This window comes from Bacillus rossius, chromosome 1, assembly GCF_032445375.1.
Source record: "Bacillus rossius redtenbacheri isolate Brsri chromosome 1, Brsri_v3, whole genome shotgun sequence".
In the NCBI taxonomy this organism is placed as follows: domain Eukaryota; kingdom Metazoa; phylum Arthropoda; class Insecta; order Phasmatodea; family Bacillidae; genus Bacillus; species Bacillus rossius.
The window spans coordinates 205,974,002-205,993,114 of NC_086330.1; the positions used below are offsets into that span (position 1 = coordinate 205,974,002).

Sequence of the window (19,113 nt, forward strand, 5' to 3'; positions counted from 1 at the left end):
TTCAGTTTGGTTATCCCTGTATCGATGGCGCTGTTAGTTCCACACATAGCTAAATTGATTTCAGCTAATGGTTTCCTCGCCACATCTGAACGACACGTTTATTTTATTCCTGCTTTCAATGATTAAGATTTAATTTGTGTTAGTAAAACAGTTGTTTTTTGTTTGTATAGCTATAATAAATTAAGTTTATTACATAATGAGCGTTGTGCTAAATTACGTGTTTAAATTACTACATGTAAACCCAAGAAAAAAAAATTGCATTTTTTCCCCCCGTTTCTATGACGTCGTTGTCGGAAATTTAAAACGTAATAAAAAATGTATATAAAATAAACTTTTATTATCTCATTTACTTTCGTTGTATCGTCATTACGTATTCTTCTCTCGTAGGATACATTAATGCCATTTATTTAATATAAATTTTTTACATTTTTTTAAATGTAGCTTTAAACATAATCTTGAGAATACAAATACAGAATGTATGTATAATAATCTTTAACATTTTAAAAAGTAAGAAATCAAGTAATGTAGAGAAAGCAGAAATATTAATGTTCAGACGCAGGGTAGTTATTAAATATTTTTAAAACGTTTTTAGATAAAAAGCGTTTCAAATTTTATATATGAGGAACATAAAAATTTAATTTTTCCATTTCATAAAATTGATATCAAGGTACTATTTTCCTGTTAATTTCCGGGGCAATACTGCACAAGCAATGTTTACTGGGGATGCAGAAAACGTTTGGCCAGACAGATGGTTCTAACATGACGGTTAGGTCATTGGAGAGGTGGAAAATCAAGATTCATGAAATGATTTCGAACCTGAGCTTTCGCGTTTGCGATACCTCGTTGTGCATTTCCGAGTAACTCTCATTACTTGATGTTAGATAGTGAAGTATTTTTACGGTAATTAGGTTTTAAATTTAAAAATATATATTTTTTTACAAATTTTTCTTTGTTACTTTGATTAATTGTTTGCGTAACCTATTTTCGCAGTTTTATAATAAAATTCGATAACTATTTTCGTTTAATATGCCTATTCATATCTTTGAATGAGTTCTCCATTGTTATTTATAACTTTTTTTGATTAAACTTATAAAAATTTTGCAGGGGTATTTTCCGTTTATATATTTATCATTACTTTGAATTAGTAACAGTTTAGGAAAAATTGCGGTTTCTTTTCTTCGGTTCGTAGAAGTTTCAATCGAGTTCATATTTCAGCGTGACTCATGTCTGAAAATGCGGGTCGATCTTCTCGGTGTGACCTGCGTTATGCCCTACGTCTAAATCAGAAATGTTACTATCTCTCGCGGACTTTCTCTTTCATCACGTAAGATTGCCGCGTATTATGTCTAGAGACTTTTAAGTTTCCAATGTCTTAGTAAATAAGTTGTAATGTACGTACTACGGCAGTTCCCTCCCCTTTTTTTATAGTTAAGTGTTAACAATATACGGTTATTCATCAATTTATGATTACATTATTTTTGATTTCGTATTTTGCACAATAAACTTAAAAATGTAATATTATGTATGTTAATGCTTCTATGAAAAAAATTCCCTTTTCTTATTTACTTTACTCTAAAAGTAAGAACTGTGTAAGGTGATTTGGAGGACAATTTTAAGCTCTATTGCCTGCAACCAGATAACTATTTACTCGACTTTGAATTAACACTTTCACTAATTCATTGCCAAGTGCGAGTAGGTGAGTGGAGAGGCATTTCTCACAAATGAGTGAACTAATTGTTTTCTTGAGAAAAATGCTGTGACACAATTATTTTTTTGAATGTCTGTGGTTGGCTATGTTATGTGTAGACCTACATTATATTAGTCTGTGGCTTTTTGCCTCATAGATCTTCACTCCAATAACTAGTAATTTAAACATATTCACTTGTGTTGTTTTGTCATATTTTAACTTATTTTTTTGCAGCTGAAATTAACAGTAGGTCCTTTCCCTTGAAACACACAAAACTCCTTTTGATATATTTTTAAATAATTCTTAACAAAAAAAGTATTTATAATGAATAAGAAGTTCACGCCAATATGCATTCAAAATAAACTTTTTTTCTAACATTCCGTATGAGTAGTATAGGAATGGGGCTCCTGGCACTGGGTCCGGGGCGTGGTGCCGGTGCCGAGCCACATCTCTGAACGTGACGTCACGGCGACCATCTTGGATGAGCGTAATGGGACACAGCGTAACGGGACAAATAGTACCGTGACCTTGACCCTGTCAGCCATTTTGGATCCGCCATCTTGGATCCGCCATCTTGGGTGACGTCATTTTGTTTTCTGGAACATATCGGCATTTTGTTTTCCGCCATTTTGAATTACGACGTCACCATTGCAATTATCGTTACGGTCGCCATCTTTAAAATCTTTATTTATTATCCAATTGTAATGAAAGAAATTTTAAAATTTATAAAAAAATTCATTTAATAAAATTTTAATGTATAATATTTAAAAAAACATACATTTACGACATGGAGCTCGGAGTCTTCGGTTCGAACCCGACGGGGACAAAAAATAAAAATGGCGACCGATCCTTCCCTCACAGTGGCTGCAGGCAGACTGACTCCCACCACTTATTTCAAAGTATATATATCGTCAGTTAGCATGATGTCATGTCCACCAACTTGAAAATCCGTAATTTTTATGTTAGAAAATCGGGAAAAAATTTAAAAATCATTGAAAAAATTAATCAACCGAATATGATAATAAAAATCATTAAAATCACCGTTGTACTTTTCGTGATGGCGGCCATCTTGAAAATCCGTAATTTTAATGCTAGAGATTCAAGAGAATTTCCAAAATTCGCCAAAAAAATTTACTTATTAGAATACCGATTGATTAGTTCGATTCCTGCCATTGGTTTGAAACCACTAAGAGCAAAAAAACAGCAGATCCTTCCTCCACAGAAGCCACCTACAGACTGATCTACCACCACCAAAACCAAGGTATACAGGTATATACCGTCAGCTGGTATGGTGACATGTCTACCATCTTGTCTTCATCCGCTGGAGACCACCATCTTGTTTTCGTCTGCTAGAGTGTGCTGATACCATGTTAGTATAATTTTCTGGTCACCATACCTTTGGCCTCAACTGTTGGCATTGAACTTTGACCTTGACCTTGAACTTTGACCTTGACCTTGAAATTTTACCTCGACCTTGACGGCCATCATGGATCCGAAATTTTATGTTCAGTACATGCTACCAGGAGCTACCACCTGCTAGAGGTCATTGCCACCATCTTGTTTTCGTCAGCTGGAGGACACCATCTTGTGTGTGTACTCATCTTACCATCATGATAGTTTTGTTCTAACCCGCTTCAGAGCAGTAAGTATTTATTTATTGTTACTGAGGCGCCCACCATCTTGAAATTTGGACACCATCTTGGAATCGTGTAATTATTTAGCTAGAAATGCGGGAAAAAATCAAAAATTAATCGGAAAAATCAATTATTAATTTACAAATTGATTAGATCAGTTCCTGTCCTTGGTTCGATTCTTGACCAGTGACAGTTGTAACTAAATATTAAATAAATTTTAGATTCCGTATTCCATTACATTTCGCGAAGTTTATTAATCATTCACTCTACGAAAAACAACTCAAGTCAATATACCTGACCAACCAATTAAATACAGTACCGATTAACCTAACATCTAAGTCTTTTTTTCTCGATAATCTGAATAACCTTTAAGCCGTTCATGTACAAAGCCATCCATACATATAGACCAAGTGTCTCTGGACCATTGAAAAATATTTTAGTAACACCAAGAGGTTAAGAACTAGTAAATATTTAGTCACTACATATTTCACTACGCGCAATTAACAAAAAAGGAAGCACCATCAACGAAAAAGCAGCACATTTGGAAGCACCGTCAACGAAAAGGCAGCACATTTGGAAGCACCGTCAACAAAAAGGAAGCACATTTTGGAAGCACCGTCAACAAAAAGGAAGCACAGTCAACGAAAAGGCAGCACATTTGGAAGCACCGGCAACGAAAAGGCAGCACCATCAACGAAAAGGCAGCACATTTGGAAGCACCGTCAACGAAAAGGCAGCACATTTGGAAGCACCGTCAACAAAAAGGAAGAACATTTTGGAAGCACCGTCAACGTAAAGGAAGCACATTTGGAAGCACCGCCAACGAAAAGGCAGCACATTTGGAAGCACCGGCAACGAAAAGGCAGCACCATCAACGAAAAGGAAGCACATTTGGAAGCACCGCCAACGAAAAGACAGTACATTTGGAAGCACCGTCAACGAAAAGGCAGCACCATCAACGAAAAGGAAGCACATTTGGAAGCACAAGATACGAGAACTAAGTCTTAGTTAGAAATCAGAATACAAGAAATAAAAACATTGAATATTTATAATTGAAATTATATATTTTATATCTTTACATTATACAAATGCAAGTAAAACAAGCCATTATTGTATGTAGCCAGCTCAGTTCTTTGAGTATGAAGGATATTTCTTTGATGCACGAATAGTTTCCTGCACAAAGCGAGCCATGTAGAAGTCTTTACCGGTCAACCAATATGTTTGGATCTTTCCATGATGTGTAATCAATCTCTTCTACCACCATATTACTTGCTTGTTGCTTGCAGGTAAATATTATTTATTTCATGCGGGATGCGGGATGCTCACTAACGATAGCAATATAGGGACGACTTCGCTAGACTCCAAGGAGAAGGAAGTTTGTTCTTCCAGTTAGTGCTTCTCAGATTTCTCAGAGCATATTACTTGACTGAGTAATACAATTTTTTTTATTTCCATCTAATAAAAATATTGCAACTGTCGATTTAGTAGCAGAAAATTACTAATTAAATGTAAGGTTGAATAAAATGACATGTCTCATTAAGAGTAAAACTCCTTCATGGGGATATCGGTTTCTCAGAAATAACCAGAAGCACTTGGAGAAACCACAGGAATGATCGCAAGCACACGAAAAAAAACATCATAATATTGACAAGAATAATCAGGAGCACACGGAGAAAAACCATCATAATATTGACAAGAATAATCGGGAGCACACGGAGAAAACCACCACACATTTTATTTGATAAAATAAAATTAAAAAAAAATTAAATTTAAAATAAAAAAATTACAAAAAATACAAAAACTGATTCTGGCTTGATCTAGAACTCTATCTTTGCTCAACAATGAGAAGTTCACAAGCTATCAGAATAAGTTTTTGTATTTTTTGTAATTTTTTTTAATTTTAATCGATGCAATTATATTTAATTTTATAAAAAAAAAATAATAATTACAATAAACCATGTTCTACATTCTTAAAGAGACTTTAAATCCTCTACTACCATCATCCTGTAAGACATCAAGACCCAATATTGGAAATTCGTAATTTTATGGTAGAGATTCGGGAAAAAGTTCAAAATTCATTACATAAATTTGTAATCTATATACTGATTGATTAGATCGACTAAGGTCCCTGGTTCGATCCCTGGCCGATACAAAACAACTTTAATTTTAAAAAAGTACCATTAAAGTGGCAGGTTTGAGAAAATAAAAACACAGCAATTTCTTTTAAAAAACAAAAAAAAATTACATAAATTGTACACTACTACAAGTACAAAAAATACACAGACAAATTACTAAAGTTTTGTGGATTTCTCGATTCAAACAGTCTTCTTAATGGTCGAAGTAAGTCCTTTACATGTTCGTAAATGTCTATTCAGTTTATCAGGTCAACATATTGGTAGACCACAATTTTCCCACAAAGACGAATTATCGACTTCATTAAAAGGACAATGATATATTTCATGTCATTGTGCACTTTGAATATTTGCTAATGTTTTGTTAAAAAATATATATCTTGTTTCTGATGAATGTAGAGCCAGTCTATCACAATTCTTGAGGTGTCGTTTTAATCTTCCATAGAGTATAAACTTGCTTAAACACCTGTTTAATGCGTTCAGAGTTATTATTACAATTGCGTATTACATAATCCCGTAATTTCAAATTTTTGATCTTCTCACAGTACGTGCAGTTTGGTGATGGAACACCGTTGGATGCTCCTTCCTTCATCAATGCCACTGGAACTGTTGACAACCATTGTAACACTGCTGAAATGTTAAATTCTGAAGCCTTTGAGGTCTGCTCTGCAGAAAATGTTGCAAGCGTCGAAATCTTCTGTTGTGCTGAGAGAGTAGGTGTAGCTGTAGACGACGTTGTCATCGAGCTCTGGACTGATGATGGTAGACCTTCAATCCAGGTTGGTGTTGATAGTGGTAATGATGCCATCGAGTTTTCAATAATAGTTAGATACTGGTCTATTATGTTATACAATTCTAACTATCCGATCCGTTCATCGCCGCAACCAGAGACGGACTGAAGTTCTCATCGACAGGGTCTCACTTATATATTCTCATTAGCTGGTACAATGCATGAGTTAAAACAATAACCATGTTCATTATACTTGCACTTAACTTTCTTGAAACGTTTTTTATAATGACGATGTAAGCTATCGAGACGTGAAATTAGTTTACTGCACTTGTTGCACTGAAATTGTATTCTTTGCACATTATTCGGACAACCACTCCTTTCATGTCTGTGCGCGCTTGAAGTTCTAGTACAAGATTCTCCACAATATTTACATTGATGCGATGTACACTCTTCATTAATTGAAGTATTGAATGCAGATGATGAAACTATAGATGATGATAGAACAGGACGTATCGTTGTCTCCTCTGCAGTCGGTATCTGGATCTCCAAAGCTGTTGACACCGCAGCCATTGAGCTCTCTGCTGTCGTGGTCTCCTCTGCAGCCGGTATCGGGATCTCCGACTCTACCATCGTTGTTGTCATCGAGGTCCACGCTGCTGACGGTAAACAGTCTATTCTGGTCGACATTGGAACAGTAACTAAATCTCACGAAACTTACTGAAGAGAGAAATTCCGTACTGCACCATGGCCAGAGGTGAACTGAGGGTCCAGTCGTCTGAACCTTGCTTACATACCAGCGGTCTACTGGTATACTACATGAGTCAAAATATTGCCTGTATTTAGAAATAAAAACACACAATTTCAAGTTTTACACATTTATTGATAAAAATTACACAAATACATATTAGGTTAAGGAATCAAGCATTTTCGCAAGCAAAGTCTTTAATGACGCACGAACTGCCTCGTCTAATCCGGTTCCAACTACATCGTCGTCGACTCCGGTTCCAACTGGTTCGCAGGTCACGGGATCAGGAACACAGGTTTCCAGCTGGTCATCGTCTGCGACGTCGTCAACTCCGACAAGACATGGTCAATGGCGCCTGTGACAACGTCTGCACCTGGGCTTTGGCTCAGTGCTAGTTGGGACAGATTCACTGCCTGAACTTTGACGACGAGACGCACGTCGTTTGGACGTCTGCGTAGAATCATCACAGGCTGCAACAGGTTGCAACACGCCCATGTTTGGTGTTGCAAGTGCAGACGAGGCGACTTCCTCAGCGATGCTAGCAGGAAGGATTGTGTGTGGTCTTATGTGATAGACACCACAGTTTCCAGGTTCGCAACAATCTAATAGCTGCTGAGTCAGTTCGTAGGACACAGGAAAGTGCGCAAACCGCCAATGCTGAGTGCCTCCATCACAGTTTTCTGTATATGTATGTAGATTCCCGGAATTCCAGTAGCTGTACTCGACACTTCTGAAGCTAGGTCTTATGCTCATGTACACATAAGCAGGACGAAACGTAAACATCTTCTTAAAGGTCGAACATCAACTGAAGGCACGTACTGATGTATGCCATTTATATATGCAGGCTCCTACTAACAATGTGTGTGACATTTCTGCATTAACTGCGAGTTTGTACAGGCACAGACATGTTCAAACATGTCATGTGGCTGCACGTCGTATATTGCATTAAGCTTGCGCAGGGAAGGAACGCCGTAGTCGGTCTGTAGGTCTACAATTACAACTGACGCATCACACAACTTGCTCAGCCATTTCTTCTGTTCAGGTCCTGCAAGGTAAATTATTTCGTTTTAAACTAGTAAATCTTCAATAGTGTTATTCACTTGGTGGTATGGAATTTTTCCTTCGTCCCACTCTAGTCCGTGATAATATTTACATAGCAATTCATTCTATCGTTTACTTTTTTCGTCTAGTAGTTTCCAAGGATACTGTGGTCGGAAAGTGCGAGTTCGAGTCTTGTCTCCGGAGGTGACGCTAATTTCCTTGAGCACGAATCCATTTTGACTCTGGAAACCTTGCAGGTTGCAGTACATCTTGTCACTAGCAATGCTCGGTCGTAACTAAATTATTATCGAAAACGAAACAGTATTTATGTCAGAATTTTCACAAGTTTGTCTCGACAATTGTACGATGCAAGCCGATCGTGAAGTATCAGACAAAAAGCATAGGTGTTTAGCGGAATATTTCCGCTAGTCGTTATCTCGATACTACAGTCGATGATGTTTAATTTATTCGATCATCCTGTTTGTAAATGTCAAACACCATTAACGGAGCTTTGTTCTTGAAACTGTCGGGGCTCAGTATCGGTGACTGTCTCCGCGCATAGTAAGCTTGCTGAAACTTGGCTTACATTTGATATGCGAGAAGAAATCTTCCACTTTCAAAGTCCATGTTCATGTCATTGTACGGATAACTTTCGCTGTTTAAAAATATTTTTACATTACGTATTTGATAGTTATTAAATACGGAGCGACTTACTCCTGCATTGAGCTGTCTTCCGGTCTGAAGCCCGACGATGATGTATCTTGGTTTTTCCGTAGCGAAGCTGGACTTTACTATCCAATTGATACGCTGACTATGAGGCAAGCCAGGATAAGTTTCCAGGCTCCAGGATCGGAATGGCACATCGAAGTTCTTGCCATTTTCAATGTTCTTCAACATCTTGACTCGTTCAACGGTGCTCACTTGGATGTAGGGCAACATCCACTCGATATACTGTAGTGTTAGCGAGACATCTTGAGGGTTTTCTGCAGTGGCGACAACTGCATTAATGTGCGTGTTGGCTAGAAACAGTACGAGCTCTTGTTTCGAATTAATGATTATATTTTTGTAGTCCTCAGCGAATCCAAGAAGTATAAACAGAGGAACACAAACCTCGAACTTCCCTTCGGCATAAGCCGGAAGCTTATATTCATCCTCGAGAGCCCAGCCGGCCATATTTGCAGCAGACAGTTCATTTGGCGTGCCCAAAGGTAATTTTTCATAGCAGATGTTATGCCTACATCTCTCGTCTGGTATACCTCGACGCCATTGAGTACATAAGTAATGCGCTCGATTAGGTGAAGAATACCATTGCAGGATATTGACGTCGTTGTCGGGTGCGTACCATCAGCTTTTGTCAGCATGTCTCTTATACGTAGAAATGACTGCTAAGGTAAAGTACAAATATCTTGGTGCTGTACAGCAAAGCGTACTTCTGATGGTAGTGCGTACTGTCCGAGCAGGAAAGGCTGGTACTCGTGCAATTCCATTTTCGTAATGCTGTCATCAAAAATGACCAGATCTTCCACGTTGAGGATTTCGTCTTCAATATTTATTCGGCACTTGTCCAATACTAAGAACATACTTTACGCTGTCAGGTGTTAATGCACCGATGTCTGGTAGAGAACTACTCTTATTCACGCCAGTACGATTACTTTTATACTGTTTGGTGTTTCAAACTTTATGCCCATCGCTTCAAGTGCAGATGTAATGTAATTTCTAGGTCTTGAAAATTCACCAATCGTCCTCGCTGGTCAACGATTCTGACGATGACTTAGTGTGCGCACATCACGACGACTGGAACGTAAATGATACTTTGCGGTACTTCGATCAATTTATATCCTGGCGGGACCATCGGTGAAAACTCGTGCTGCATGTTGCTTAGTCTTCTGTTGAGATACGTTCCACTTGCCAAATTACAGTTTATTTTTATGACATTCACAGGAAAAATGTTTACTGGGCGCGTATATTCGTATGTTCTTCCTGTATCATACACCTTTGATTCAAATCCGAGCATCTTACCTATGGTCCCAGGTTTCGTAAAGTCGAAATTTTCACTGCGTGTTAAAATGATTTTTTGAGTGTTTTGATTTCCACGCCGTTGAAAGTCTACATCCTGTGGCAACATATCCCTGATGTAATTTGCAATGTAGTCAATTTCGTAAGAGCCACCAGACAACTGTATTTCACGAGCGGTCCTATCGCTTTTCAGGAAGCAGATCTTGCAATTTTCTTCGTCGATATTCGGTATGGCATTATACGTTTGAAAATCTACGAGTCCGATACACCATTCTCCATCTAAATCCCGAGGCGGAAAATGAACCGCCCGCAGCTCAGATGCGTGACCTGACAAGGTGTTATCGACATGACTAATAAATTATGATCAGTGCACAACCTTTAAATTGTTTTTGGCAGCTAATTTTTTTTAGTTAAAAAGCGAAGACACAAGTGTCCGCAGTTTGTTTGATTAGACTTCTGTTCCGTTTCGTAATTTTAGAACAATATAGTGGTCTGGCCCAGGTACTGTCGCAGTTCGGGCGGAGGTCTCAAATTTCCAAAACTATCGTAGTACTCGGCCATTTTTCCAGTCTTTACATTGGCCATCCAGTGCGTACCGCGACCCGCCGACGTGTCTAAATTAATTATGGCGCACTCACCTGTCTTTGGCTTGCTGGATAAATTGTCTCGCATAAACATGCCTCGGAAATTTGGTATATCCAGTTTTCCAGCGTACCTGATTAAATCTATATTGGTAAGCGGACGTTTCGGCAAAGGACTTAGGATTTAGGATTTTTTCATTCGTTTTTTTCTCATGCCTCGACCTGATTTGTGAGTTTGCAAGTAGACTCCGTCGCCGTTTTTTTACCCATGGCAATGGCTTCCATTCTGGTATTGTGTCGTTGTGCTTCTTTTAAATGCTTGCATTCATTATTCGAAGTGTTGACTGCCCGCACTATACCGCTCGTTGCACCGATGATGCCGCCGAGGGCACACAATGCAGGCAAAAGCAGAGGAAGAAATCATTCTGTAATCTTCCTGTCAAAAGTCTGTAATTTTTGCTTGGCTTTTTGCACGCCTGCACCAGTCCTGCGTTTGGTCTTTAGTGAGTTAGTCTTTGACTTGATGGTGCTGGCTTGACGAGCACCCAGTCCTAATTTGGTCTTTGCTTTCATGATTTTGGAAACGCCCCAAGCCGCGATTTTCTCTCCTAGTCCCGCGTTCGACGATTTACTTATATCTTCAGCTTCCTGAGCGAGCCAATATCTCTTCGGCCCGGTGTCTGGATTCCAGATCCTGGCTGAGCGAGTAGGCGATATTGTGCTACTTCCACTTTTCGTCCAGAGAATTAATGCCCACGTCACCGCGAGCTAACCTATTTGCTAGTTTCGTGCCGGGGTAGCAGAATCTGTAGCCGGGAATGTGTAGCCCGAATTGTAGATTGTTTATCAGTGAGTTTACGAGTCCCGCGCCGATGTGTTGTTTGATCCTGCCTCTTCGAGACATTACATGCAACTGACCAGAAAGTAAAAATGTGTTTGATTTTATACAATTTCGTCAGTACAATGCAAGTCGTCAAGCAAAAAGTGTGTTTGCCCAAGCGCGATACACAAGACGATGTAAATAGTTAGCGTGAATCACGACATGGCTTACTGTTGCCTTCTGCCATACGATGCATAATGGCGGGTCCGTCCAACTGCGGTAAAACGTGCGTTCTGCTGAGTTTATTAGAGGAACCAAGCGGACTTAGGTTCGAAAATGTGTACCTCTATTCAAAATCGTTGTAACAGCCAAAGTATCAGCGCCTAGCTACAGTTCTACAATCAGTGTATGGTCTGGAATATTTTCCATTTAATGATAATGCGGATGTGGTACCTCCAAGCGAAACAAAAGCCAATTCCATGTTTGTTTTCGACGATGTTATGTGCGAGAAGCAAGGCATAATACAAGAGTACTTTTCAATGGGCAGACACGCCAAGGTAGACTGCCTTTACCTGTGTCAGATATACAGTCGTATTCCAAAACATCTCCTACGAGACAACGCGAATGTCATAATGCTTTATCGCATAGACGAACTTAATTTACATCACGTTTATGACGATCACGTAAACACCGACATGACATTCCAGGAATTCAAAGACATGTGCTCCTGTGTTGGAAAGAAGAACACAGATTCCTAGTTATAGTCAAAGACTGGCCGCTATATAAGGGCAGGTACAGACGAGGTTTCGATCAGTTTATCGTCAAACATGAGTCATAGCATTTCCAAATTGGGACGCAGCAGTCGACACTTACGTACTGCTCTCAAGTCTCATGTCGACGTTATCCGCAAATACATTTCGCTACTGGCTCAAAAGGTAGAAAGTGTGAAAAAGGAATTACTAGAGTATCTCGTTGCCATCGACCAGCGTGTGGAAGCCTCGGATTCTCGCATTCGCGACACGATCGAAGTATCGAATGAACAAAGACGTGACAATTTGAGGACTTTTCAAAGTAGTCTGAAAGCATCACTATCTCACTTGTCAACAAATTCAGTTTAGCCAAACACAAGAAAGAAGTTTCTGCGAACGAATAAAAAAGTATAAAAGGAGGTCTTGAAATAAGTATTCAGCCAATACAATGTCGGACCTGGCCAGTGACCTTCATCGAGCTATACAGTCTGTTCGTGAAAAATATTTACTTGCTAGACGAACTAGACTTGCACGTGAGATGGAAAATGAGGATATATTTAAACCAATCACTAGTTGCCTCGACGAACTTAAAAACAAGGAAGAACCAGCCATCATTGTGAAGACAGAAGTTGAAGATGAAATTCCAACTGTAAAGAAGAGAAATTATGAACCATATCGAGAAGAATAGGACTTAACGAGTACAGAGTCTATGCACAAGAAAAAAATACGGAAAAGTGGCACCAAGTTAATGAAATGGTCCGACCATACCTGATATCGTTTACGAGTCGGAATAATGACACGACCTACGGAGTGTACAGAAAACATAATAAGTGGTTCCTCGGTGCTAATGAAAAAGACTTTCTACCAGGAAATATCGTGCGGGTAGAGGGGTTCAAAACGTACAGGACTCCGGGTCTGTACGAATTGCTGTTTCGCAGGGAGCCCAAAGGATATTCACACAAAGATATACAAGAGTACGAAAAACTTCTAGAGCTAACCAATGCTCTTTTCTCGATAACTATCCAGATAGTGATGTATATATAAACGAAGATCATGAAAAATTCTACATTCTCACTAATCTCTTCAGTGAATTAACAATACGTGGTGAAGGTTAAAAAAATTAAAAATTGTTCAGAACTTTGACTATGTGTATTGGGTCGACCCTAATTAATTGGTTGATCGCCTTAGACTTCTACATGCTTCGCTTGGTGCTGGAAACCATTCACACATCAACGAAATAGTCTCCATACTCGAAGAACTGAGGGAAGCTGACTACATTTAATGAGTCGTACTGGAATCACTAACAATCTTAATGCTCCTGCTAGACGGAAATACCTTCGTCGCAAAGTCATAGTCTAAGGAATTGATGATTTATTCCAGGCGGACCCTGTTGAGATGATACCATATTCCCGATTAAATAAAGGTTTCAAGTACATGTTGACAGTCATCGATGTGTATAGCAAGTTCGCTTGGGTTAGACCTGTAAAATCAAAGACTGCAACTGAAGTAACCAAGGCTATGAACAATATTTTGCAGGGTGGACGAGTACCTACGCACTTGCAAACAGACCTCGGGAATAAATTCTACAAGGCAACTTTCAAGGCTTTGATGAAGAAGTATGTCATCAAACACTACTCTACATTTAGTAACATCAAAGCCTCCGTTGTCAAAAGATTTAACCGAACTTTGCGTTCCAAGATGTGGCTAAAGTTCGGAAATTACAAGTGGCTTGACGTCTTGCCGCAACTAATAAGCGAGAATATATCCACGGTGCATTCTACCACGAAAATGAAGCCAAAGGACGTAACGGACAATCGTCTGCTTCAAACAGTGATTTCAGACACAAAAAAGAAAGATCCACGAAAGCTTAAAGCTAACGTCGGTGACATTGTGCGAATCTCCAAGTAGAAAGGTATCTTCGAGAAAGGTTTCACTGTGAACTGGAGTCCTGAACTTTTCCGTGTGACACATGTTCGTGAATCAGAGCCTAGGACCTACCACCTCGAAGATTTGGGGCACAAACCTATCCGTGGCGGCTTCTATGCCAAAGAGATTCAGCCTACGTTGTATCCCGATACTTATTTGGTCGAGAAAATTATAAAATGAATAAATGGACGATCCTACGTCATTTGTTGGGGCTTTCCACCTTGCTTTAATTCGTGGGTGGAAGATGCAGAAATCGAGATATCCACAAAACTTGTAGTAGTGTGAATTTATGTAAAAAAGTTTGGTTTTTTAAAAGAACTTGCGGTGTTTTATTTTCTAAATCCTTTCACTTTAGTGGTAATTTTTTAAAATTAAAGTTATTTTGTATCGGCCAGGGATTGAACCAAGGACGTTAGTCGATCTAATCAATCAGTATATAGATTACAAATTTATTTAATGAATTTTGAATTTTTTCCCAAATCTCTAACATTAAAATTACGAATTTCCAATATGGTAGTCTTGATGTCTTATAGGATGATGGTAGTAGAGGATTTAAAGTCTCTTTAAGAATGTTGAACATGGTTTATTGAAATTATTATTTTTTACATAAAACTAACATTATTGCATCGATCGGGTATCGAACTAGGGACAGGAATCGATCGAATCAATATGTAAATTAATGAGTGATTTATTTAATGATTTTGGAACTTTTCCCGAATTTCTAGCTAAATAATTACACAATTCTAAGATGGCATCCAAATGACAAGATGGCAGGTGTCACAGTAATAATAGATGATTACTGCACTCTAGCGGGTAAGAATTAAACTAACATGGTGTCAGCACACTCTAGCCAACGATACAATGATGATGGCAAACGAAGACAAGATGGCGGACATGACGTCATGTTACCTGACGATATATATATACTTTGACATAAGTGGTGGGGGTCAGTCTGCCAGCACCCACAACGGGGGAAGGATCGGTCACCATTTTAATTTTTTTGCACTTGTCGGGTTCGAACCGAGGACTCCGACCTCCATGTCGTAAATGTATGTTTTTTTTTAAATATGTTTTATTAAAATTTTATCAATTGAATTTTTTTATACATTTTAAAATAATTTTCATTAAAATTGGAAAATAAATAAAAAAAGTTAAAGATGGCAGGCGTAACGGAAATTGCATCGGTGACATCATAATTCAAAATGGCGGAAAACAAAATGCCCGAATGTTCGAGAAAACAAAATGATGTCATCCAAAATGGCGGATCCAAGATGGCGGATCCAAAATGGCCGCCAAGGTCAAGGTAAAAAGTCAAGGTCACAGTACTACTTTTCCCGTTATGCTGTGTCCCGTTACACTTTGTCCTGTAACGCTCATACAAGATGGCCGCCGTGACATCACATTCCACACACTGAACCCTGGGCACAGAGCCCCCAAACTATACTACTCTCAAGGTACAATAACATACACACTCTCCGGTATATGTTAAGGTTCTGTACCTTCAGGCAGACCTCTGAGGAAAACCGGAGCGCGGCCGGCTTACAACACTACTGGTGACTTATTAAAGCGGGAAATACCACTTACCGACGGATTTATGCAGTCGTCGACTAAAAGGGAATGGAACTAATTTAACAGATATGTTCATTACAGTCTATATGTTTGTTGTCATCTGCAGCAAGAATAGTTTTTTATTACCATTTTTGATCAGTCAATGGAAATAATTAATTAGTTTATAGATTTATTATTTAATAATTTTTGAAGTTAAGCAAATTTTTAAAATAATTATTATTTATGATTGTAGGCAAATAAATTATATTTTCATCATTTTTCCTTTGTATTGTAAGAGTTAAATTATTTCTTCTATTTATTTTAAATTGGTGTTAAGGGAAATGAAAAAATTTAGCTCTTATGTAACTACAGCAGTAAGGTATACAGAAATAGTTTTATATATTAATGTTATATTATATAGTGTTGGTATAAAATAAATCCAAAGGGAAATTGTGTTGAAATTTCTTATGAAAAAAATATATAATTTTGGGTTTATTTAGTTTTTTCCATGACTCAACAACCATATTTAATTTCTTTTTAGTACAAATATTTTCCATCTATGGTACACAGATAGTAGGTATTAAATGTTGTTATAAGAATTTTCTTGTCTTTTAGGAAGTAGTCACCTTTTGGATAAACATCCCTGCCCTTTGGCATGGTTTTGTGGTCTTTGTTGCTTACGTGTAAGAGCTCAGGACTGCAAACTGCGCCACTCTGCTATGGTGTTAAATTAGTTAGGGAAAGTTCCGCTTTGAATTTTTTTTGTAAACATGGATATATGAATTAAGTATGGAGGAATTGGTAACCAATTTAAAGGCAGTGAGTTTTAATGGATGTGGTAGATGAAACTGTTGATAGGTTTCTCAAGAAACTTAGTAATTATTTAAAGGGCTGTGATGAGGAGGAAGAAAAGGTTTGTAGGGAGAGTGTAGTCACACGAGATCATTCTGGAGGAGCTTCCTCAATGCGAGATAAATGATTATTGGAGTGTTTACATAACCTACCTCGTTTAGGGACTAACAAGTCCATGGAAATTTCGAACATTTTTCTTGTGGTTGATAGATTTCAACAGTTGAGTCCATTTGTTGACGCCGAACTGATCCAGGATGTAACCAGTAAATGTTCGGGATTAGTGCAGGGGGTTATCCTGGGTTGTTTGCATGAATATGTGAAATGCCATATGGGACAAAGTTTGTCTCATATGGATTAAGGAGAAGTAAGTGAGCCAACATGTAAAGAAAAGGGTAAATTGCTACTTAAGTTTGTGCAGAATGTTAGGAATGAGACCAAGTGTTTCATGGTCCAGCTGTACAAGGATGAATTGGTTAATTTGGTCCTGGAAAATTGGCACCCCCAGGTAAGGAGGGAATGCACCTCTGTGAGTATACCAGCCAATGCGGAGAAATTTTTTAAATGGCCTGCGGAGATAGACAATCTTTTTGTAACCTCAGCAAGGAAATGGCCAACCAGCATGAACAAAAGGTCGAGAGTATGAAGAATGCTGAAGGAGCCATAATTAGGTCATTAGCACAAACCCTTTGTCATAAGTAAGGCATTATAAACAGGATTTTTCACCAGCTGAACTGGTAGTATGTGTGTATGGGTACTGCAGTAAGGTAGGGCACTTTTATGGAATGTGCAAAATGAGGAAAAGGAAAATCATGACCGGTTTCAAAAACAAACATTATTTAGCTATAGCCATGATGAAACTAACATTGTGGTTACCCATGAACATTGGTGAAGACTTGTATCAGGGATGGTTGGACACGGGGGGCTAGTTGTTTTATACGCCAAAGGTTTGTAAGCTCTTTGGTTGAACAAAGGCCTGCAAAATGAAAAAAAAGATTGGAAGTATGCATGGCTAATGTAAAGGTTTGCAAAGGTGGCTTCAGGGATAAATTTGCTTTTCAAAATCAACACATTTTCATAGATGTGTAAATATTTTGTAGTCCCCAATTTGTTAGAGATTTAGTTTTAGGTTTTGATTTTATAATAGTGTTTCAAGCAGTTATTGATTGTAAAAGAAAGGAAATGTATTTTTCTTTTAATTCCAGTTTCAAGGTAGGTTTGGAGAAAAAGAGGAAAAGAAACCCGGTACTTTGTGGAGAAATTGAAGGTTAGTGCAACACATGGATTCTGAACAAAAGAGTGTAGTGCAAAGGTATTCGAGGAGTTTAACAATGTGATAACACATATTGGGAAATATTGCTTGATTCTCTACAAAATGTAAGTTATGCTGAAGTCGCTATTTAATGTGTGTTCTATCAATACTCCCTCTAAAATAAAGACTTTCAGAGAAATAATTAAAAAATTACACCAAGAGGGAATCTACACTGAGTCAAAGTATCCCTATGCCTACCCAACCTTTCTAGTGAGCAAAAAGGCCTTCGGAAAGTTTAGGTTAGATTTTAATTACAGTTTGTTAAACATCAAGATAAAGCTTGAACCTTTTCTGATACCCAAAGCTGAAGTCATATTTAGTATTTAGGAAAAGTCAAGTACTTCAACATTCTCGACTTAAATACAGATGTCGAACAATTTGAATTACACTTTGATAGAGGTAAGTATACGGGTTTTGTAATGCATTGGAGGCACTACAAATAGTGGCATGTGCCTTTCGGGGTAAATTTTGGGGCCCAGTGTTTATAAAGGGTGTTAGGTAACATTTTTAGTGATTACAAATTCGAATTCGTTATAAATTTTTTGGATAACATTTTCATCTAGTTGGAAAATTTTGAGGATCATATAAAAAATGTTAAGATATATTTGCAGAAATTGAGGGAGGTGGGAATCACAGTCAACCCAGAGAAAGTTTGTTGGGTTTGGAAACATATCAAATTTCTAGGGTTCATCATATCGGAAGGTCGGATATTCATGGAGAAATAGTCTACTTTGTACATTGTAAACTTTCCAGAACTCAAAAATCTGAAAGAAGTAATGCATTTCACTGGCATGATAGGGTATTTCAGCCGATTTGATAAAGACTTTTCTGAACTTTGTGCACTACCAAATAATCTTATGACAAAGGGAGTAAATTTTTAATGGTGGGAAGAAGAGCACAAGGCTTTTCCGACTCTTACATTTGCTTTTACCTGATTTTGACTGGAAGACGAATCCAGTTTGGCTTTAGGGGCAGTTTTGATGCAGGATGTGGGAAAAGTTTCAGGACCAGTGATGTATGCCAGCAGTAGGCTCAACAAACATGAACAAATGTATGGAGTTATGAAAAGGAGGCTCTCGTGTGCATTTTTGCTGTTGAGAATTTTGAGTGTCATCTACAGCATGAAACCTTGGATCTCTGTATGGATAATGAGGTTGTTTTCCCACCCATGCCAGCTTGGTAAGAATTGCTGCTGAATAATGTGCTTGAAGAGATTTGAGTACAACATTAAACATATTGTGGGGTATAGTCCAGTCAAGATGAACATCCATGCTTGCAAAAGGTCAGGTCATTCTGAATTTTTGATATGTTTTTAGGACCTAAACCAACATTAAAAAACAGAT

The 19,113-nt window shown here is 38.1% G+C and overlaps 1 protein-coding gene across 2 annotated transcripts in view; it reads right to left on the reverse strand.

Moving 5' to 3' along the window:
* Positions 1-19,113, reverse strand: part of LOC134527253 (hatching enzyme 1.2-like) — a 144,420-nt gene that overhangs the window by 92,180 nt on the left and 33,127 nt on the right. The gene's annotated exons all lie outside the window — the stretch shown is intronic.